Here is a 24,015-nt window from a genome sequence, read left to right on the forward strand (position 1 = left end):
GCTTCTCCCTCTGACCCTCCTCCCTCTCATGCTGTCTGTCTCTCATTCTCTCTGTCTCAAATAAATAAATAAAATCTTTAAAAAATAAAAATAAATAAATAAATAAATAAATAAAATCTTTAAAAAAAAAAAGAAAACATTTACTCAGACAGGCTTTTCCTTGCTTATCCTAGAGACCGGACAGGAAGTAGCTCCTCCCTTTGGAAAACAGGACTCCAGTGCAGGGAGACGCCCATGGCCTTGGCCCAAAGTCCTACAAGTCTTCCATGCATGCTGTATGGGAGAGCTTGGACACTAGAGGGGCCCATAAGTGGTGAATGAATGAAGGACAGAGAGAGAAAGAGAATGGCTGGTAAGTATTCTACTTGAAGCATGTCATGGACTTCCAGCTTCTAGACAGGCCTGATGTCCCTAGAGAATTATGTAACTACAAACATTCATTAAGTTCTTTCTGTGTGCGAGACAGAGCTGTACATCTTTACACATGTTAGCTCATTTCATCTGCACAGCTCTTGGAGGTAGATCTGTTTATTATCTTCATTAATGAATGAAGAAATTTAAACACAGGGAGGGTAAGTGATTTCCCCCAAACCAGACACCTGGTGTGTGGTGAACTTGAGAATGTGGAGGGGATGGTAGGAACTAAAACCCGAGTGGGAATCTTGGCCCCAACATCTATTAGCTGTGTGACGTTTTGCAAGTTACTTAAGCTCCCTGCATCTCATTTGCCTCATTGGAAAAATCAGATTCATTACATCTGCATCACAGGGTCGCTGCAAAAATTGGATGGGCCTTGGAACTTTGAGATTCCTAAAATTGAGGGACTCGGCGTTTGGACCAACCCTCCGGCTAAAATTTACTAAGCAAGCTGGGTAATTTTTCTTTTTCATCTTCCTAAAAGTATCAAAGAACTGACAAAATGGGGGGTGGAATCCAGGTCTAAGTCTATAAGAAAGCGAAGACCCCGAGAAGTAAGCACAGCATCAATATTCTTTTCTTCTGAAGGCATCTGTTCATCTGGATTATCTGAGCTGTGAAGATAAGCTATGGTTTTGATGGGTTCTCAGGATAAGGGAGACAGAAGTCAAGGCCACAGGCACCTTTTCAAGTCCATGTGAGTCAGAAATAAACCGGCCCCTCCCACGACACCCTCATAAAACTGCAGGGAGTGAGGTCTTGGCTGGAAGCAGCGTCAGAAGAAAAGAATGAAAACCCGCCTATAATAGGCTAGCATTTCTGCAGATGCGCAGCTGAAATATGCCTCATGGGGGATTCAGATGCTCAGGCTATGAATTTAAAATTGTACTGCATCAGGGCGCCTGGATGGCTCAGTCGGTGAAGCGTCTGCCTTCAGCTCAGGTCATGATTCCGGGGTCCTGGGATCGAGCCCCATGTCGGGCTCCCTGCTCAGCTGGGAGTCTGCTTCTCCCTCTGCCTCTGCCCCTCTCCCCAGCTTGTGCACACGCTCTCTCTCTCTCTCAAATAAATAAATAAAATATTTTTAAAAAAAATAAAATGGTCCTACGTGGAGAGAATGTTGAGGAAATAGAAGAAGGGGGGCAGAAAAGGAGGGCGGAGGGCGGTGAAGGCAGACACGATGGTGTGCCCTTCTCCTGGCACCCTGAAACGCATCTAGCTCTACACACAGAGACCCATGCGCACCCTCTTATCTTTATGCCAGTGGCTCTTCCCATTGCAGGCATCACCGTGGTCAACCACGTGCTCTCTGGGGTCAAGTGGCCCAGGTTCAAACCCGGACTGCCACTTACTGGCTGGGTGACTTTCAGTAAGTCACTTAATCCCTTTCCATTTTCCTCATCTGAAAAATGGGGATAATTGCAGAACCTCCTTGTGGTTTATGGTGAGGGGTCAGATGAGTTAATGTCTACAGAATGATTACAACAGTGTTTGGCTCATAGGAAGTAATTACATGGTGGTGGGTGGTACTCATGATGGTGGTGACTTTCTGAAACGATCGTTTGCCCCTTATTTATTTGGGCCAGATTTTATTAGTCCTTTATAATTTGGGTAAAAGATCACCACCTCTGTAGGTCCTTCCCTGTCTCAGTGCAGCACAAAACTTCATATATACATGTCTCCTGGGGGCTCTTTTCACACCCTAGTGTTTGTTGATTCTTCTAGATCCCCCATGGAACGTCCAGTTATGGACTAAGTCTTATCATTGCGTCCTCAGTGGCTAGGACAGAGCTTGACACACAATCGATGCTTGGTTAATATGTGATGAATGAAAGAAAGTATTGGTGACTCGAACTTGCCTTAGCAGAACAATTTTCCTCTAAGAATTTTTTTTTTTAGTCTCCTGCCCCTTAATTCTGCTTTCACTTTAAACAAAAAAACATAAAACGTTGTTCTGTCACTTGAGTTGCTTCTCTGGAATGTAAACTTCTTATGAGTAGCCCCCAGTATCTTATCTACTTAATTTTGTTTTGCGTGAGACATACAGTGTCAGGAAAATGACTAAACCACCATAAAAATGATATTGGCAAACAAATTGGACCTATGAGTCATGAGATCAGTGACCGAGAAATGTTCACAGAATTCTTCCTGCTGATGTAGGAATGTGGATTTGAATTGACTTCCTGGTTCTGCTGTATTCATGGTTAGAACACTGAACTCAGGATCAAAAGACTTGGATTTAGGTCCCCAGAGTCACTCTTTATTTGTTACATGACTTTGGGCAAAATTTAGTCTCCCCAAACTTCATTTTCCTCATCTGTTAAATGGGTTTAATAACACCTACCACATAGCAATGCTGTGAAGCCCATAAGGTGATACAAGCCTTAAAAAATGTGCTGGGGTGGGGGGACCTGGCTGGCTCAGAGGGTGGAGTGTGTGACTCTTGTTCTCAGGGTCATGAGTTCAAGCCCCATGTTGGGTGCGGAGCCTACTTTAAAAAAAAAAAAAGTGCTAGAAAATGTTATATTCTGGGTGGCCAGTTCTCCCCACTCAATGGGTGGCTTCTCTCAGATGTGACCCTCTATCAATTTTATAAACACACCCAATCCAAGAACTTCACCTGGGAACAAACAGTCCTCGCAGAATTTTTTTTTTTAAGATTTTATTTATTTATTTGAGAGAGGGAGAGCACGAGCAGGAGGGGAGGGGAGAGGCAGAGGAAGGGGGAGAAGCAGATGCGGGGCTCAATCCCAGGACCCTGTGATCATAACCCGAGCCAAAGGCACATGCTTAACCGGCTGAGCCACCCAGGCACCCGAGTCCTCATGGAATTTTAGAGACATGTCAGTTTTGAGAGTTTGGCCAGTGACTGAGCTTGGTTGCAGAGAAAACAGACCTGTCTGGGGAGCACGTAGGAAAGTTCATGCTTTCTCCATGATTCGACTTGCTCTGACACATCCGTCCACAGTGGCAAGCGGAGAGGTCGTGGGCTGCCCCCGCTGGGTGTCTGAGAACAGAGGCAAGCCTCTCTGCCATGACGTGGACTTGAAAGCCAGCGCTGATTACAAGAGAACAATCTCAGCTAGGGAGTGAAAAAAATGATCCCTTCCAACCAGGAGGAATCAGACCGTGGCGGGGGGGGGGGCGGTGTTGGGGGGTAGAGGTAAAGGAGGGCACTACCTGCAAGGCATTAAAGAGCAGACTCTGCATCCTGGATTTCATGACGTATGTGCTCATCCTCATGATGAATCTGATTGAAGCTTTTCTCTGCCCCTTTTGGAAAGCCAGAGAAAGTTCATAACAGGATGAGGCAATTTCACGTCAGCTTTGCCTTAGTCTGGTAAGACCTTACTCTTCAGCTAGGACCCAAGTGATATATTCGTTGAATGAAAAGATACCAGACCTCAGAGGGAATTCAGAGAAGGTTAGCTGGAACCTGCCGAAGCTGAGACCAGAGATGCAGTGACACACCCATGGGTAGGCAGTGAGTGGGACCAGAACTCCAGAATCTTCACTCCCAACCCAGGACTACGCCACTCCACCCTCTCCGCCTCCCAGACCCGAACCTTGAGGATCCAGATGCTTCCATTTGTCAGCTGTGGTCCAGAGAGGGGGTGGGCCAGAGGAGAAATGCAATCTGCTATCTAAGCAACCTAGGGCCACTGCCGAGGCCATCCATTCTGAACCCTCCTACCAAGAGAGGCTGCATGACATCATTTTGTGTCTACAGAAGGTTCCAGGTGTCATTACATTCTTTGGAATTGCATCAAGGATCAAACATGTTCACCCATCCAGTTCTCTTCCTCAGCAAGTCTTCCCTAAGCAGGCTTTCTCTTATCTATAATTTCTTCCAAACTGGCCTAGGGCATAAAGGAGCTGTGTAAGACACCAAGACTTCGATGACAATGCTCTGTATCCTTGTTTAACTTCAGTTTGACATCTGAAGAAAAGAAAAAGAGTGACTTAAAACTGCACTTTGAATACTAAAAAAAAAAAAAAAAGTTAGCATACACAAGGGCCTCTGTTCCACTGGATCTTTCCATGAAACTTCCTACTGAAGAGCATATCCAACACTCAAGTCCGCAGAAGGTTCAAGGTGGAAAAGTCTCCATCCTACCATGCTAGAATCACATCTGGATTTAACCTAAGCTCCAGTCCACTCTGGACCATATAAATCTGCCTTTTGTGCTCTTGAGAAAAATAGTAACCCAACTTCACCAAACCCCAAACTCGTTTAAGATAACAAAAAGTTAGTATTTAGGGACTCTTGTGCGCCAGACACGGTGCTAAGCCTCTTAAGTGAATTACCTCCCAGCAATCAGAAGAGGGAATTACCACTGTTAGCATCATCCTTCTATTTAGCTGGCTAAATTCCACCTAGCAAATAAGAGACAGAGCCATGCCCTGATGTCACCCAGCTGTAGAGAAGAGCACAGAGGAAGGTTCTGTTCGGAAGCCAAGGTAGGCTTGGGAGATTGAAATTGAAGACCAGTGTCCCAGAGGCCTCACCTTCAGTGTCCTCTGTCCTTAGCCATGCAAGTGGCAGAACCCAGGGATCTAAGTCCCAGTAAGAGGTGGCACTGGGACCTGATCTATGCTGACACGTGGCCCCTGATGGACTTCCAATTTGGTTCAGTTCAGCCCTACACAGAAGAAGGTAACCTCACCCCTATATATGCATTGCCAGAAAGTTCAGAGTTACAGAAAACTGGAACAGGGATAATCCCTGCCTTGGGTGGATGAGAGTTGCAACTCTCCTTCCAACCTGTCAGTCTGGGGGAGACCGTTTGGATTTGTTTTTGTTACTAGAGCCACTAACAGGTAATGACACCGACTTGTAATTGCCCTCCTTCAATTGCCCAAGAGCCTCCTGACTGGTCTGCTCATCACCTCCATGCAATGCTCTCCTGGTGCGCGGACAAGTCAGGGAGACCACTGTCCCACATGCAGAGTTTTCAATCTACCTCCGGGCTTCTGCTGGGGCCTCTCCTCGTTGCTAGTCTCTGCCCTTAGAAACCTCCTTGACTGGGGCGCCTGGGTGGCTCAGTTGGTTAAGTGACTGCCTTTGGCTTACGTCATGATCCTGGAGTCCCAGGATCGAGTCCCGCATCAGGCTCCCTGCTGAGCAGGGAGTCTGCTTCTCCCTCTGACCCTCCCCGCCTCTTGTGCTCTCTCTCTTTCATTCTCTCTCTCAAATAAATAAAATAAAATCTTTAAAAAAAAAAAAAAGAAACCTCCTTGACTTTGCACATCCTGCTCAGGTCACACCTTCATGCTTGGCACAGGGCAGACAGGCTATGATTTTGCTCCTGAGTGTTTTAAATAGCCTCTTTTGCATGTTTATTTCTCCTCATTAGGTCAGAAGCTTCTCAAGGACCAGGATCGTATCTTTTACTTATTTGGTTTCCCACCCATCAATATCGCATTCTCTTCATGTATAGCAGGTTGTCAGTACACTTCTGTTGACTGACTTTTATTTCCTTGGCCCAGTCTCCAAAAGAAGGGAAAACATTGTACAAGCCCAAAGGGAGGAGAGTAAGGCAGAGTTCCGGACATTCCGGTCTTCAGGAAAATAGATAATTATTGTCTCCACGCATTTTCATATGAGTCTCTTGATTGCCAGTCAGACTTCATTAGTTACCTGTGAAAATGAACAGGACTAAGACTCGCTGAAGATCTGTGTGTGTCAGGTTCCTTCACATACATTATTTCAATTAATCCTCGCAACAATCAGAAAGAGTAATAAATGCTTTTCTCATTGCGGAGAGAAGAAAAACAGGTCTGGGATATTAAATAATTTTCCCAAGGCCTTCTGGATTCAAAATCCAGTCTAATGCCAAATCCTATGATTTTCCATGCAACGGCACAGCCCGCAGCTCTGCCCCCAGGGTTCACTTGCCCATCCCTTTCATTTCTTTTTATTTGACAGGTTTATCTGCAAGTTGCATAACATGGACTCCAAGGGAGACTGATAATGGCCTCCTGAAAAAAGAGAGCAAGGAGGTGCAAAAAGAAAGAACAAAAGTCTCTGAACCCCCCACCATATGCTGCTTCTTTATACCTGCTCATTTATTTACTTTTCCTAATGAGCTCATTATGCAAATGAGCAAACTGAGACTCAGGAAGTCACATGACTTGCCTAGGCTCCCACAGCAATAAGTGGTGGGGTCAAGATCCAGCCCCATGACCATCTAGCACCAAAGCAGAAGCAAAACACTTCCTGGAAAACAGTGAGGTTCTACTAACATGGTGGGACTCTGTTTCCAGAATTTAAGACTGTCCTCACCATATTGTCCGTCCCATTGGGTAAGGTGTCAGTATGAATGCAACAAGACTCTAAAAGCCGGTGAACTCCTTGCAGGGACCATAGTCAACAGTCTTGTGATAGCAGTGTATGGTGACAGATGGTAGCCACGCTATGGTGAGTGAAGCGTAATGCATGGACTTGTGGGATCACTACGTTGTATGCCTAAAACTAATGTCACATTGTCTGTCAACTATGCTTCAGTCCATCAGTCAATCAACACCTTGAACTTCTGACATCGGTGATGTCAGGCACTGTGGTGTGGCTCACTGAAGCTCACAGAGGAAACGCAGAGGTCACAGGCCAAAACCACATATCCAGCCATTTTCTAGAGGCTGATTGCCCATGACTGTGCTGCCCACAGGTTCTATATGGTAACAGGAGAGCCCAGAAACCACCAATCCCACTGAACAAACGGAATCCATTTGCAAACCTTCTGTTAGGGAGAAATCGATGTCTAACCATTCTTTGGGCATGGAGCATGTTGGACCGACGTTGCACACGATGGGATAAAAGAAACTGGTTTTACATCAGAAATACTGTGAATACTAGTCGCTTTCTCCACTCAGGAGTTGTTCATTTCCTTCCGGCAACACCCCATATTTCCTCTGGGCCCCACCCTCCCCTGCTGCTGATAGGTTGACTCTCACTCTGACTCCAGGGGAGGCAGGTGACCACACCCAGCCAATGGGTGGGTTTCCTTCCCCTTCTCAGTAATGTGTCCGGAGAAGCGTGCAATCCAATGAGATCCAGTGAGACTTTTGCTTGGACTGTAGGTCCGTCAGACACAGCGGACACCTTGCGCTCGGACTTCCAGCCTCGAGAACTGTGAGAAATAAATGGTTGCTGTTTAAACTATGCACTCTGCATCATTTCTTGTTATAGCAGCCCAAATGGAATAAAATAAATACGAAATAAAGAAGGTTGCCCTAATGACATTGTTTGATCCCTGAATCCAGCCTGGCCCGGACTTTTCGGTTCCCTGAGCTCATAAATACCCACTTTTTGCTCAAGTCAATTTGAGTGTATTTTCATATCACTTACAAGAGGAAAAAGTCCACAGTGAGTTTTCAAAGAAAATCTCTCTCCCTTGAGTCTTTGGGGCCTCAGGGTTAATGACAATCTGATAGAACTTAACTGTTCTCATGGGTTTGCTTAACTCTCTCCTCAGTCAAGGACTTCCCTGACTGATGCGTGTTTTCTTTTTTTTATTAATTGAACTATAATTGACATGCACAGTATTAGTTTCAGGTGTACAACATAATGATTCAATGTTTATATATTGTGAAGTGATCACCACAATAAGTTTAGTTAACATTCGTGACTGTATATAGTTGCAGAATGTTTTTTTCTTGGGATGGGAACTTTTCAGATATACTCTCTTAGCAACTTTCAAACATGCAATACACTATTGTTAAGAATGGTTGCCATGGGGGCGCCTGGCTGGCTCAGTCAGTTGAAGCATCCAGCTCTTGCTTTCTGGCTCAGTTCCTGATCTCAGGGTTGTGGCATCAAGCCCCGTGTCAGGCTCTGTGCTCAGCACGGAGTCTGCTTGTCCCTCTTCCTCTGCTCCTCCCACCTCATGCTCTCTCTCTCTCTCAAAGAAATAAATAATAGGGCGCCTGGGTGGCTCAGTCGGTTAAGCGACTGCCTTCGGCTCAGGTCACGATCCTGGAGTCCCGGGATCGAGTCCCGCATCGGGCTCGGCTCGGCAGGGAGTCTGCTTCTCCCTCTGACCCTCCTCCCTCTCATGCTCTCTCTCTATCTCATTCTCTCTCTCAAATAAATAAATAAAATCTTAAAAAAAAAAAAGACACTATTAAAAAAAAAAGAAAGAAAGAAATAATAAAATCTTAAAAAAAAAAAAGGGAAGGAAGAATGGCTGTCATGCTCTACATTACATCCCTGTGATTTATTTATTTTATAACTGGAGGTTTGTACCCTTTGACTTCCTTTACCCATTTTACCCACCCCCATCCCCCACTTCTGGCAACCACCAATCAGTTCTCTATATTTATGAGCTTCGTTGTTGGTTTTTTGTTTTGTTTTGTTTTTTCTTTGTGTGTGTGTGTGTGTGTGTGTATTCCACATATAAGTGAGATTATATGGTGTTTGTCTTTCTCTATCTGACCTATTTCACTTAGCAAAATGCCCTCGAGGTCCATCCATGTTGTAGCAAATGGCAAGATTTCATTCTATTTTATGGCTGAATAATATTCCATTGTATATATATCACGTCTTTATCCATTCATTCGTGGATGAACATTTAGGATGTTTTCATATCTTGGCTATTGTACACAATATTGTAGTGAACATGGGAGTGCATATACCTTTGTAAGTTAGTGTAGATGCACTTTCTTTGCATAAGGAAGTGAACTGCTGGATCATAAGGTAGTCCTATTTTTAATTTTTTTGAGGAGACTCCAAACTGTTTTCCATAACAGTAGTACCAATTTATATTTCCACCAACAGTTGCACAAGAATTCCTGTTTCTCTACATCCTTGCCAACACTTGTTTTTTCTTGTCTTTTTGATAATAGCCATTCTAACAAATGTGAGGTGATATCTCAATCTCATTGTGGTTTTGGTTTGCATTTCCCTGATAATTAGTGATGTTGAGCATCTTTTCATTTACCTTCTGGCCATCTACATGTCTTCTTTGGAAAAATGTATATTCAAATCCTCTGCCCATTTTTTAATTGGGTTGTTTGGGGGTATTTTGCTATTGAGTTGTATAAGTTCTTTATATATCATGGATATTAACCCCTTATCAGGTATGTGAGTTGCAAATATTTCCTCCCATTCAGTAGGCTGTGTTGTCTTTTCATTTTGTTGATGGCTTGAAGATTTTTAGTTTGATGTAGCCCTCCTTGCTTGTTTTTGCTTTTGTTCCTTTTGTTTTTGTTGTCAAATCCAAAAAAATCATTACCAAGACCAACGTCAAGGAGCTTACTGCCTATGTTTTCTTCTAGGAGTTTTATGGTTTCACGTTTCACATTTCGTTCTTTAATCCATTTTGAGTTAATTTTTGAATATGGTGTAAGACAGTGGTCCACTTTCATTCTTTTGCATGTGGCTGTCCAGTTTTCCCAACACCATTGATTGAAGATACTGTTCTTTCTCCCATTGCATATTCTTGGCTCCTTTGTCGTGAATCAATTGAACATATATATGTGTATTTATTTCTGGGCTTTCTAATCTGTTTCATTGGTCTAGGTGCTTGTTTTTATGCCAATACAATGCTGTTGAGGACTATAGCTTTGTAATAGAGTTTGAAATGAGAAAGCATGACACTTTCAGCTTTGTTCTTCTTTCTCAAGATTGCTTTGGCTATTTGGAGTCTTTTGTGGTGCCACACAAACTTTAGGATTATTTGTTCTATTTCTGTGAAAAATGCCATTGGAATTTTGATAAGGATTGTGTTCAATCTGTATATTGCCCTGGGTAGTATGGGCATTTTAACAATATCAATTCTTCTAATCTATGAGCACAGAATATTTGTGTCTTCTTCAATTTCATTCATCAAATGTCTTATAGTTTTCAGTGTATAGGTCTTTTGCCTCCTTAGTTAAACTTATTACTATTTTATTCTTTTTGATGGAATTACAAATGGTATTTTTAAAAAATGTCTCCTTCTGATAGTACATTATTAGTATAGAGATACACACACAACAACTTTCTGTATATTAATTGCCTATCCTACAACTTTACTGAATTCATTTATTGGTTCTCATAATTTTTGGTCTAATCTTTAAGGTTTTCTAAAGATAATATTATGTCATCTGTAAATAGTGACAGTTTTACTTCTTCCTTTTCGATTTGGATGATTTTACTTCTTTCTCTTGCCTACTTGCTCAAGCTAAAATTTCCAATACTATATTGAATAAAAGGATTGAGAGTGGGCACTCTTTCTTGATCCTGATCTTAGAAGAAGAGCTTTTAGCTTTTCATTGCTGAGTATGATGTTAACTGTGGGCTTGTCATATATGGCCTTTATTATCTTGAGATCTGTTCCCTCTATACCCTCTTTGTTGACAGTGTTCATCATGAATGGATGTTAAATTTTGTCAAATGCTTTTTCTGCATCTATTGAGATGACCATATGATTTTTATTCTCCATGTTGTTAATGTGGTATATCACATTGATCGATTTGTGGTTGTTGAACTATTCTTGCATCCATGGAATAAATCCACTTGATCATGGTGTATGATCCTTTTAGTATATTGTTGAATTCCATTTGCTAATATTTTGTTGAGGATCTGACCAATGTATTTTCTTTTTTTTTTTAATAAGTAGATTATTTCTGTTCTCTACTTCTATTTTTTTTTAAAGATTTTATTTATTTATTCATGAGAGACAGAGAGAGAGAGGCAGAGGCAGAGGGATAAGCAGACTCCCCGCAGAGCAGGGAGGCCGATGCGGAACTCGATCCCAGGACCCTGGAATCATGACCTGAGCCGAAGGCAGATGCTTAACCGACTGAGTCACCTAAGCATCCCGTGATCAATGTATTTTCAACTGTGACTTTCTCCAACCCAGTAATCTCTCCCCTGCTCAATTTTTCATTTATCACTTTATGATATGCTACTTATTTTGCCTATTTGTTTTGTTCATTATCTGTCTCCTATAACTGGAAAGCAAGTCAGAGGACAGGGACTTTTTTTCGGTCTGTTTTATTCGTTACTATATCTCCACTGCCCACACAGAGCCTGGTACACAGTAAGAACTCAATGAATCCTGGTTTAGTGAGTGAATGAATACTTGAACAAGCAATACAAGAAGGAGTTGCAGATACATCAAAATACTCCCAGAGCCTTTGAATTCAGACAGACTTGTATTCAAATCTGGGCTCCCCCGATTACTGGTGACACTGTGAAATCACTTAGTCTTCTGAGATTCAGGCTCTCACCTAAAAGCAGAGTGCAATAATAATTTACTCTCGGGATTATTTTTTTTCCTCTACTCTCGGGATTATTATGAGATTAGATGAGATTATGACATCCTGCACTTGCCTGCCATATTGTAGGCCTATATTACAGGTTATTTACACATAGGGTAACTGGCTAGACTGAGAAAGAGAACTCACTAAACTGATACATGAGGAGATCTTGCACATCTTTTATGAATCTCTGACGGCTGAAGAAAAACTAAAGACAGATACTTGACTCAGTATGAGAACAAATATTTTTGGCCCATTTCTATCATGACTACCTGGTTTTAGAATGGCTGATCTAAGAAAGAAGAACTTTTGGATGATATGGGAATTTTGATGGGGCACAGATGATAAATTGCTGGCTCCTGGCAAAAGATAACATGACTTTCATTATCTACTAATTTACTTAGTGTTGTGGACTAAAGGTTTAAGCCCCCCCCAGCCAAATTTATATGTTGAAGCTCTAATCCCCAGTGTGATAGTCTTTGGAGATGGGGTCTTTGGGAAGTATTTAGGGTTAGGTGGGGTCATGAGGATGGATCCCTCATCATGGGTTAAGTGCCTTATAGGAAGAGACAGCAGAGAGCTTACCCTCTCTTTCTCTCCCCTGCCATGTGAGGGCATAACAAGAAGGCAGCCATCTCCAAGTCAGGAAAAAAGATCTCAACAGGACCTAACCATGTTGGCACCTTGACCTCAGACTTCCAGCCTTCAAAACTGTGAGAAAATAAATGTCTGTTGTTTAAGTCACCCAGCTAATGATATTTTGTTATGGCAACACAAGCCAACTAAAACACTTAGGTACTCTTCCTTTCTCATTGCACACATTTAAAAAAAAATGAGAATCTGTATAATAAAATAGTAAAGTGAAGACAAACAACCTGAGGACCAGGGAAAGTGTATATTAGCATAGAAGGTGTAAATGAAGGGGAAGAGCAAGTAGTTCATAAGGTAATACAGAGTTCTAGAACTGAGCTATGATTTTGGCTACGAGCTTCCAGCCCACCAAAGAAAAAGAGTGGGCGGAGAACACTGCAGGGGTCAGCAAAGGACAGACTCTCATTGGCTCAATGTCTAAGGGTTTAGAAAGTCCTGGAGTCCAAGGACAGCATGATTTATTTAGCATTACATAAGGTGCAAGTATTTGTCTCCTCTGTTATGGGGTCTTAACAAACATGCGCAAGTGAATAGGTTCAAATGAATGCTTGAGCCTTCAAGGCAATCACTGAGAAGCTATCCATTTGGGCTGCCAACCTCGGCTCCTCACGTTTAATGAAATGTCTCTTCTGGTCTCTCCCTTTGAGCTGCTGACAACTTCTTTAAAATAGATTCATATCTTTGTCCTGTGAGAGTGGATGTGATTTTTTTTTTTTTTACGATTTTATTTTTAAGCAATCTCTACATACAACGTGGGGCTTGAACTCACAACCCTGAGATCAAGAGTCGCATGCTCCTCCAACTGAGCCAGCCAGGTGCCCCGAGAGTGGATATGATTTAAAAACAAGCAAACAAAAAAAAAAAACAGTTCTGACTCTGGAGCCTTTTTAGGTCCTGTGCTAGACACCTCATGAATCTATCTCTACCCACAGCTACAATTCACTCTCTTCATTGTAGGAATGAGGAAGCCTGACTCACAGAGGTTAAGTGCCTTGCCCACAGGCTCCCAGTAATAAGTAAAATAATTGGGACCCCACAGGCTCTGCTCCTTTCATTCCATGAGTGTTTCTCACATTTTACTCACTTATGTGCTCCCTTCACAATTTTTGTCTTACCCTTGTAATGTGGACTACTGTTTAACATTTTCTAGCAAATGAACTCACTGTATTCTAAGCTTAACTTTTCCTTAAGCAATATCCATGAAATTATGGGTTTGATGTGCTTTATATATATATATATGTATATATATAATGTATACATATAGTATATATGTAACTAAAAATATAGTTAATACAAATTAAAATAATTAAGTAACTATTAATTTTTTATTTTTAAAATGTGTGAGTACTACCTAACATATCCGACTTCCCACTAATGATATGCATAGCCAAACTTTGGAAAACACTACACTATTTACGGAAGTTAAATAAGGTGGACATTGAGGTGCCTGGGTGGTGCAGTCAGTTAAGCATCTGACTTCGGCTCAGGTCATGATTTCAGGGTCCTGGGATGGAGCCCCACATCCGTCAGGGTTCCTTGCTCAGCAGGGAGTCTGCTTGTCCCTCTGCCCCTCCCCCCACTTGTGCTCATGCGCTCTCTTTCTCAAATAAATAAAATCTTTTAAATAAATAAATAAGGTGGACATTTCACTGGACAATACTGTTTGTTGTTGTTACTTTGGATTCTAAGGTGACAAGACCACTTTTCAAGCAAGGATCATCAAGTATCTCTGAAGGCAAAAAAAAAGTGAAAGTAGAGACTCCAAAATATTCTGAGTAGCCACAATGTTATCACAGGAGTGGTGGCTAGACTGCCAAAGGGTCTGCAGTGAAGGTGAATCCAGTCATTTGGATAAATAATGTTTTTGTATTTCTACTTCAAATAGGTATTTCTTGGAAGTTACACTTCAAACAATGCTTTGAATAGAAATCAAATAAAAAGCTTTGGACTTTGTTAATAACTACAAACAGACTAACGCCAAATCATATTTAAGTAAGGCCTCAATGGTGCCCTATGATGAAACAGAAGCAATAAGGTTAATTAAGTCTTTCTGTCCTATTATATACCTAGGGAACCCAACCCTCTCAGATTAAACAGCATTAAAGATAGAAGGACACATGGTGAGTTGAATTTATCCTCAGGATACTAATGAAATGCTCTTCTTGGGTTTTCCACGGGTTGATTTTAAAGTAGGTTTGAGCAGTAATCACAAGAGAGGGATCTTTTGATCTAACTAAATGGAAGGACAATCTCATTAGTGCTAAAGCAAGGAAGCCATCATTTGTTCATGCAGCCAACGTTCATTGGAAGGATGCCTCGTAATGCTGGATATTGTGTTGTGTTCCGAGGTAATGTAATAAGATGTGCCCCTGTCCTCAGGGAGCTCAAATCTAGTGGGGAAAAACAAACAAATCAAACATAGAATGACATGCTGTGTTCTGTGAGCCTAGAGGAAAGGAATAAAATACAGCCTGAGGAAGCCAAAGAAGGCTTCTCAGAGAAGAGGAGGGGCAGACCTAAGTGCTTAAGGATGCTGTGGAGCTTGTGATGGAGGTAATTTCAGGCAGAAGGACTAACTCCCACCTGGGAAAGCAGCATCATGAAGGGCAAGATAATGGAATCAGGGATCAGGTGGTTCGTGGTAAATGAATAATTTAGCATGGCTTCAGTGAAAAAGAGGAGAGGAAGTTGAAGGTGGAGATGGACCAGATGATGACAAGCCTAACTGAAGAGTGTATTCTGAGAGCAGTGGGAGTCACTTGAAGGTTGTAAGCAGATGAGACTTGGGTTTCTTGACCATGGCTGCCAGGAATCCCCCATGAGGGCTGCTCCTCTCCATTCTTGCAACTTTCCCAGGATGCATCTGGCATAGACCAGCAGCTGCCCTTACTGAGTTCTGGAGAGCAGGGGCTCTCTGGCATGGAATTTGGGTGACAGTAATTATAGATAATGGGCCTCAATTTGCCTGTCGGGGATTTGCACAGTTGGCTCTATCACTGGAATTTGAGGATTTCAGGTCCCGCATGTGCACCAAAGTCAGACAGCCAAAGAAGCAGGAGTGGCCACGGTTTCCCATCGACTCATTAAGTTGACCTGGGAAATAGCTCTGTGCCTTTCTGTAGCTGCGACCCTTCCTTGAGGAGTGGGCATTCCCTGAGCAAGCCCAACCTCCCAGAAAAGGTTTGGAGCCACTTTTCTCAGGCACCAGGTCTGGGAGGCTAAGGAACAGGACCTGCTGTTACAGTGATACTGTGGCATTCTTCTGGAGTCTCTGGCTGGGAAGAACTGGGTGCCTCCAGATCCCGGGCTCTAACTCAGGCTGACACACCTCACACTTCACTGCCTGGCAGCCAATTAAAAAAAAAAAAGTGCCTTGAATACAAATATTTCAGCTTTGCTTAGGGCAATCGTCTTGGAAGCTCTTGCTTCATTACTGCTTTTGTTTTTTATGCCCTCTTTGGGTCCAGGATCAACTCATTTTGTTTTCTATCCTTCTGGTTTGGTCTTCTGTTCTTGTCCTAGCACTGACCCTGCTACTTATCTATTTAACAAATATTAATGTAGTATTTGGCCATCTACCAAGTAAGGTTCTAAATGCCTTATGTTGATTAATTCATTTATTCCTCATACCAAAAGTATGGAATAAGTACAGACAAGGGAGCTATTGTTAGACCCATTTTACAAATGAGAAAATGAGGCAGTCAGTAGTGGAACTCAGATTTGAACCAGGCAGCGTCGCTCCAAAGTCCATGCCATACTTCATTGGATCTGGATAAATTTAAATTTTCCTTAGCACCAGAGATAATGTTTTCTAGGCACTTTCTTGGTACTAGGCGCTTGGCATGTGTGATCTCCTCCAATCCTCAGAGATAGATACAGATAAGAGAACCAAGTCATACTGACCTAGCCACCTTAAACAAGATGATTCCCATAGTAAATGGAAGAGCTGCTGTCCATTGAGCCCAACAGAGCTCTTTATCCCCAATTTCTGCTGCTTTCCCCCAGGACCTAATTCGCTCCTGTACTGACTGCTTTGGGTATTCTTACCTAGAGTCAGTCCCTGGGACCCAACCACCATGACACTAGACACACCCCTAGCCCACTCAAGGGGAGCATACAACCTGCCACACCCTCAGAGGGCTGAAACTTAACCTTGTAGCCTGCTCTGTGAAAGCCACCTTCTCACTGCTTCAAAGGCTCTCTTAATAAAACTAGCTACAACAATTATATTTGCCATTTATGAAATGCTTTCTAATGCACCAGGCACACTATTTACAATATTCCTAACCATTGTGACAATGCTACAAGGTAAATATTGTTACAGTTCTTCTGCAGGTGAGGAAAGGTTCAAAGAGGTTCATCAACTTGCTCGCCATCACACAATTATTCAGATGTGCCAGCTCCAAAATCTATGTATTTTTTTTACTATGCTTGGCTTCCTCTCTTTTGAACTAGATCCAGGACAAAGCTTTCCAAGGGCTGGGCAGATATACACAGGGTAAAAGAGAATAGGTTCCAGCTTGGGTTATGGGGACATTTCTTTCTTTTCTTTTTTCTTTCTTCCTCCCCACCTCCTCTCCCCGCTTCTTTCCTTCCTTCCTCTTTTTTTTTTTTAAGATTTTATTTATTTATTTGAGAGAGAGAATGAGACAGAGAGAGAGAGCATGAGAGGGGGGAGGGTCAGAGGGAGAAGCAGACCCCCTGCCGAGCAGGGAGCCCGATGCGGGACTCGATCCAGGGACTCCAGGATCATGACCTGAGCCGAAGGCAGTCGCTTAACCAACTGAGCCACCCAGGCGCCCCTTTCCTTCCTCTTTTTAATTAAGAAAAATGAAACAGTGAATAACAAAGCTAGCAGAAGCCATAGACTTGGCCTTCTGTCGTCTTTAAAATCCACCCATGCACAGTCATGATTGCTGACAATAAAATCCCAACCCAGTGTGAATCAGCACAGAGAAAAAGCAAAAGAGGGCAGGGCTGGGGCTTGGTGCTCAGCGTTAGCCCCAAAGTTATGAGTCAGAGAAACCTCAGAATAATCTACTGCCAAGTTAATCCCAGGCCAGGGTTTGCCAAGGTGCAGCTGGTTTCACAAACTCCAGAGGCCCGGAGTGGACTGCCCTGGGGAGAAAGGGCAGTTCTAGCAGGGCCTGAGAGAGACAAACCTCGACCACGTTGAACCACGTTGGTGGCACCTGCTCTTCACTGTCCCCGGGCGCTCAGTAAAGTGCGTATAATGCCTCCAAAATGGAGGCACAGATGTGTTTGTATTATTAAATAACATCTGAGATATGAACTAGCCAAAAATAAAATGTTAATAGAGTGACCGCATGTTCTTCTAAAAACAAAGGCATGAGTTTGTAGAGACGTAAACAAAATGAGAAAGGCTTGCCCCAGTTTGTCCTTGATCACTCTCCCCATCACGTCCAGTTCCACCTTTTTTTTAAACTGTAGTTGATACACAATGTTACATTCATTTCAGGTGGACAACACAGTAACTGGGTGAGTCCACACCTGATGTTGTGCTCCCCACAGGTGTAGCTAGCATCTGTCACTTATAAGGCTATTACAACACCATCAACTCTATTCCCTGTGCTATGCCTTTCATCCCTGTATCTCCAGGCCTGCTTCTTTCTCTGCATTAAAACTCTGCAAGGAAATTTAGGGGTCAGAGGGTGTCCAACCTTGTGTTCCAACCCCAGACAGATCTAGGCTCCTGTGGGTCTCAAAAATCTGCATTTCTTTCTTTCAAAGGACAGCAACCAGGAAATGTTCTCCTCACCCAGACCCTCCAAGAGAAAGAAAAAGGAGTTATGTGTTCATGTTGTGTGGAAATAGGGAATTTTAGCATCATAAAGATCTGAAAAGGAGGAATCCCAGCTCTGCTACTTCCTGGGTGCACGGGATTTGAGCAGCTTATTCATCCGAAGCAGCGAAGAAAATAAGAACTTACTCTGGAAAGTTGTAGGGAGGATTACGTGAGAAAAAGCATGTGAACGTGCCCTGGACAGTGTCTAGGTCATGGTTATATCTTGGTCACCCAATCTCCTAGGCTGACCTGTTCTTCTTTGTGTATTATCAAGTCCTTTTGAAGAGCCCCCGTGTCATGTTTTTTCTAACATAGGGCTTATTGATCAGAAAGGCACTGGGCATTCCGGGATACTCTGTGTTCCAGAAACAGAATGAGCAATTCAATTATTCTTTCATTCAATAAAAATTATTAGGCACATTTTTGGTGTTAGGGACGGAACCAGGAAGGAGCTGGGCATATATACATGAGAGGCGAGTCTCTGTTTAGAGGGGGAAACAGATAAGTAAGGCTATTTATTGCTGTGAGATCTGTAAGGGCAAAAAGAGCGCCAAGCATGTTCCAGGAAGAGCACCTAAATGGGATTCTCCGGATCTGCTTGAGGTGTGTGGAGTGAGTTGGGGCGGAGTAAGGTGTGGTGGGTATTGGGGGCAGGTGAGAGCCTGAAATGACAAGCAGCAGTGGACCAGGTGGAGGAGGAAGAGAAGGATCGGCTCTGCCTGCGGAGGGAAGAGCAGGTGCCTGGGCACAGTGAGTGCCATCACCGTTGGTTCTGACCTCAGGACCAGAGGGATTGTGGGGGGTGGGGCCCAGGCAGAGGCTGGTGGGGTGGGTAGAGGTTGGATTGCAAAGGGCCTAGGCCTAGGCCTAAGCTATGAAATTTGGACTTTATTTTATTTTTTTTTAAGATTTTATCTGTTTATCTGAGAGAGAGAGAGAGAGAACATGAGTGGGGGGGAGGAGCAGAGGGAGAGGGACAAGCAGACTCCGCGCTGAATGCAACACAAGGCTCGATCTCAGGACTCTGAGATCATGATCTGAGCTGCAATCAAGAGTCACCCAGGCACCCCGAAATTTGGACTTTAAAGTCAAATGTGTGGAGAGTCTTTGAAGCATTCCGAGCAGGAGGGTAACATGATCGGAGTTGCTTTTTTTTTTTTTTTTTCTTAAAGATTTTATTTATTTATTTGAGAGAGCGAGAATGAGAGAGAGTACATGAGAGGGGGGGAGGGTCAGAGAGAGAAGCAGGCTCCTCGCCGAGCAGGGAGCCCGATGCGGGACCCGATCCCGGGACTCCAGGATCATGACCTGAGCCGAAGGCAGTCGCCTAACCGACTGAGCCACCCAGGCGCCCCTCGGAGTTGCTTTTTAAAATTGCCATGACACAATTTCTGTCCACAGATTCGATTTGTTTTCACGAGTTCATGACACTACCCCAACAGAAAAGAACAAGTTACATCTTCAAAAAATAAAACTGTGAAAGAACGGGGCACCTGGGTGGCTCAGTCCGTTAAGCGTCTGCCTTCGGCTCAGGTCATGATCCCAGGATCCTGGGATGGAGCCCTGCATCGGGCTCCCTGCTCAGCGGGGAGTCTGTTTCTCCCTCTGCCACTCCCCCTCCTGTGCGCTCTCTCTCTCTCTCTCTCAAATAAATAAATAAAATCTTTAAAAAATTATCAAAGAACCTCATGCTAGATGGGATTTGGGGTTCATTTGGTTGTGGTGGTGGTGGTAGTAGCGTTGGACTTGAATGGGAATATTGACTCAGACCCGATCAGTAGGCTCTCTTTTTACCTGCAGGACCAAAGCCAGGGTTATTAGAACATGAACAGGACTTTTAAGATTTTTTTTTTTTTTTTTTTTTTTTTACCAAATCTTCCCTCTGAAAAAACAGGTTCTCAGAGATCTGTCTGGTATGAGACCTCACACGGGCTATCACCCAGCCCTGAAATTTATTAGCAGAAGCAGTTTATAGCTATAGATTCTGGCTGTTAAGGCATCCCAGTGCTTGCCCTCTATTTCTGGCCCTAACCAAAGCTGTTAGAGTCTCACTTCCAAACGCATCGAGTTCGTGTAATTAAAAAATATTATAATAGTGAGAAATCTATAGAAGTGCCCTGAAAATCTGATGACCTCATACTTGGTAGCTCCACGACATTTAGGAACATTTGTTTTTAATCACTGTCACTTCTTTTGATCAAATGTACTGTCAGGGCTTGGGAGTTTCAAGGGCAGTTTGTCCTACCAAACAGGACCCATTTATCTGAGCCTTTGTCTCCATAACCTAAATACAACACGCCCACATATAATAAAAATCCCACTGATGCCGGCAACAGGCAAGATCTGGAAAGCACACTTGGAAAGTGGATTAAAAAAAAAAAAAGCCCAAACTTTCTGTGTTGCAATCCTGTACTGCCCTCAGTCACTGGAAGGCTTTTCTAATATGACATTTGTCTTGGCAGATAAAGTGTCACATACTAAGCAGGTGATAAGTGGGCATAACTCAATAGAAGCATTTGGGAAAGCAAGTCAGAGACAAATGACAAGCTGGAATGTGTAACTGTCAGCACACACAGGCCAGGGTCCCAACATAAAAGTTATTTTGAAGGCTTCTCTCTGACTTGGCAACCCTGCGGAAGTTAGACTGGTTTGGGCTGACTTTTAAAATCTGTCTCCGTGAGTGTGTGTGTGTGTGTGTGCACGCACGTGTGTGTGTTTTATACAGCTGCTGTGTTTCCATCACGGAATACTTAAGGTAGAAAATCAGGAAGGAGTGTTGTACTAAAAATGAAAAGAGACGAGGATCCTCAAGAGAAAAACAAAGAGAATAAACCAGATTTCCAAACAGACCTGATACATACTCCAAGAGACCAGCTAAAATCACCCCAGCTGAACAGTGTCCTGTGTCACAAGATTTGTCCCCAATGTACGCAGAGGCCAAACCTCCAGTCATTGCTCAGTTGGGAATTATACACCCACTGGGGTCTGAAGGTCAACATTTAAGTGCCTTAACAAAGGGCCTCCTCAAGCTAGTGCGATGAAGACCCATCAAATCCGAATTGAAGCCAAAAAGGGGGAAAGAAAACAAAATCAAATAGTTCTTTTGTAAACTTCAATGAATTGGGGCGCCTGGGTGGTTCAGTGGTTGGGCGTCTGCCTTCGGCTCAGGTCATGATCTCAGGGTCCTGGGATCGAGCCCCGCATCGGGCTCCCCGCTCTGCGGGAAGCCTGCTTCTCCCTCTCCCACTCCCCCTGCTTGTGTTCCCTCTCTCGCTGTGTCTCTCTCTGTCAAATAAATAAGTAAAATCTTAAAAAAAAAAATTTCAATGAAGTTTCACAAATTGGGACAGAGATGTGATATTTTAAAAACATTCTCTTAAGGGCCCAGTTCTGGATGAGTGGGTTTCCACATGTAGGCAGTTTTGGCATTTGCCAGGTGCTTGCTTTGTGTGACGGGAAGTGGATGCATGGCTAGAGGACAGCGAGGGGCGGGGAGTGAAGGCCAGCCTGCAGCCTGTACCTGTTTCCAAGGCTTCCTAAGCTCCAAAGGTCTTGGGTTAGAGATCTGTTGACACATTGGTGAAAGCAGCTCCCAAAAAGAAGTGAGACCGAGAACTACCTTTCTGCGGGATGGTGACTAATCTGACTCTTCCCAGACTGGGAGCTTCATGGAGGTGGTGTGCTTGAGCTGGCTTTTCAGCTTTGTGGAATTAGCCCTCAGAGATGCAGTGGGAGGGGATTAGGTGGAGAGGCAACCACATCAATGGCGACAAGAGAGAAGAAACCAGGGGACATGTTCTGGGCGTGTGAATCTAGAGAGTCAGAAGGACTTGGCATCAGTCTGGATGTTTGGGGCAGGGCAGAGGGAGGTGCCAGAGGTGACTTGCAGGTTTCAGCCCAAATGGTGACCTTCAGTGAAGGATGGAACATGGGAAAAAGAACGAATTTGGGGGCGCCTGGGTGGCTCAGTTGGTTGAGCGACTGCCTTCGGCTCAGGTCATGATCCTGGAGTCCCTGGATCGAGTCCCGCATCGGGCTCCCTGCTCAGCGGGGAGCCTGCTTCTCCCTCTGACCCTCCCCCCTCTCATGTGCTCTCTCTCTCTCTCATTCTCTCTGTCTCAAATAAATAAATAATAAAAAAATCTTAAAAAAAAAAAAAAAAAGAACGGATTTGGGAGGGAAGGTGATGAAGATAGGCGTCTGTTAATTTCCCCTTCCCAGCATCCATCCCACCTGCTTCTGGCCACTGTACGTCAGTTTCTCTCTCAACACACACCCCTTCCCACACTCTGAATTCATGTGGCTCAGGTGTAACCGACACCATCTTTGGTTCAACGGGAGGACATGCAACCCAGGTAAAACTGATGAGAACATTTCGTCTCCCGGGCAATGAGGGCTGAGTCCATAAATTTCCTATGGTATTGCTTATGAATGCTAATATAATGGGGGGATGGTGGGATTTTAAGCTGTATTTGCACAGCAGTTTGTCAGATTGAGAGATCATCGAAAGATGGGAAGGTGATGAGGATTATGGGGAGCTAGGTCTTCTTCGATGACCTCCCTGCAGTGCTATGGCATCACCACTGTTGATTCAGAGATGGACATGTGGTCAACGTCTGGCCAATGAAAGAGAGCCCTGAGACATTTGATGGAAGCATTGGGGTTCAGAAACTCTCATTTCATTGGGGGTACGAAGCTGGTGAAATCGGGTCCTGGAGCTTCTCGTGGTTATATTGTCACTGTGACAGAAGAGCTTTCAGAGAAAGAAACCAAGACAGAGGGTAGCAGAGCCAAGAGAGGGAGATGGGGAGAGACAAAGAAGGTGGTGGAGAGAGACAGATTCCTAATCGTACCTTTGGATCATTTGCTGGAAATCTATCTCCAGACATAAATTTTCCTTTTTATTTTTTTCTTGAGCCAGTGAACCAAAAGAGTCTTAATGAATACAAAGATACTGTTTCTGGACATATATGTTTAAGGTACTGGGAGGCCCCCAGGCAGTCAATAAAGGAGAATTAGTGCCTTAAATACTAGATAAGGTGCCTTGAGCTCTTGATAAAGACCTGGCAGTCATTCACGCGGTTAAAGCAATAAGAGCCCACATTTGTCACATTCTTGCTGGGTGCCGGGTAATGTTCTCAAGGGCTTCATCTATATTCTCTCATTCACTCGTCGGATTGTGCACTTAAAAATGGATATAGTTATTGCATGCATATTTTACCTAAATGAAGCTGAAGGCAGATGACGTGGAGGTAGAATGAGTGGCTGGGAAGCTCAAAAGCATGATGGTGAAGGACAGAACAGAGATGGCACAATGTCTTACATGTGTATCTGGGTCAGCAGCTTTATTTATTTATTTTGAGAATAGGTGAAACTTGAGCAAGCTTGAAGGCAGAGGATAAGGACTAAAGATGTAAAACAGAAAGCATAAATTATAAAATTCCAGAGAGGATTGAAATAAATGCTATTAAGCGGGAGGATTAGACGGTGAAAGTCTTCCTGGGAAAAGTGGCCAGCCGAAGAGTGGGCACTCGGATCCGATGTTCTCGGAAGTGGAAGAACTACCTGTTTAACATGCAGGAAGTTAGAGGCTTTGCGCAGGGATTTGGGTTTAGGTAGAGAAGAAGTTTAATGTCGTTTTTGTGCAAGTGGACAATGCAAGTCAATTACTTTTGAATTCCCTGCTATGGTGGTTAGTAGTATTCAGTAAGCAGTGGGGAGCCATTGAAGTTTTTTGAGCAGGGAAGGGACAGGGAGGGCCGTACTCGAGGAAAATCATTCTGTAGCAGAGAGAAATATGGACCGGTTGGGAGGTTTTAGAGGCAGGGAAGCTGGTGGCGGGGGGCGGCGGGGGGGTGGGTGGGAGAATGATCGCAATCACCCAGTCAGAAGTTGGT

This window comes from Neomonachus schauinslandi, chromosome 9 (genome assembly GCF_002201575.2).
Source record: "Neomonachus schauinslandi chromosome 9, ASM220157v2, whole genome shotgun sequence".
NCBI lineage: Eukaryota > Metazoa > Chordata > Mammalia > Carnivora > Phocidae > Neomonachus > Neomonachus schauinslandi.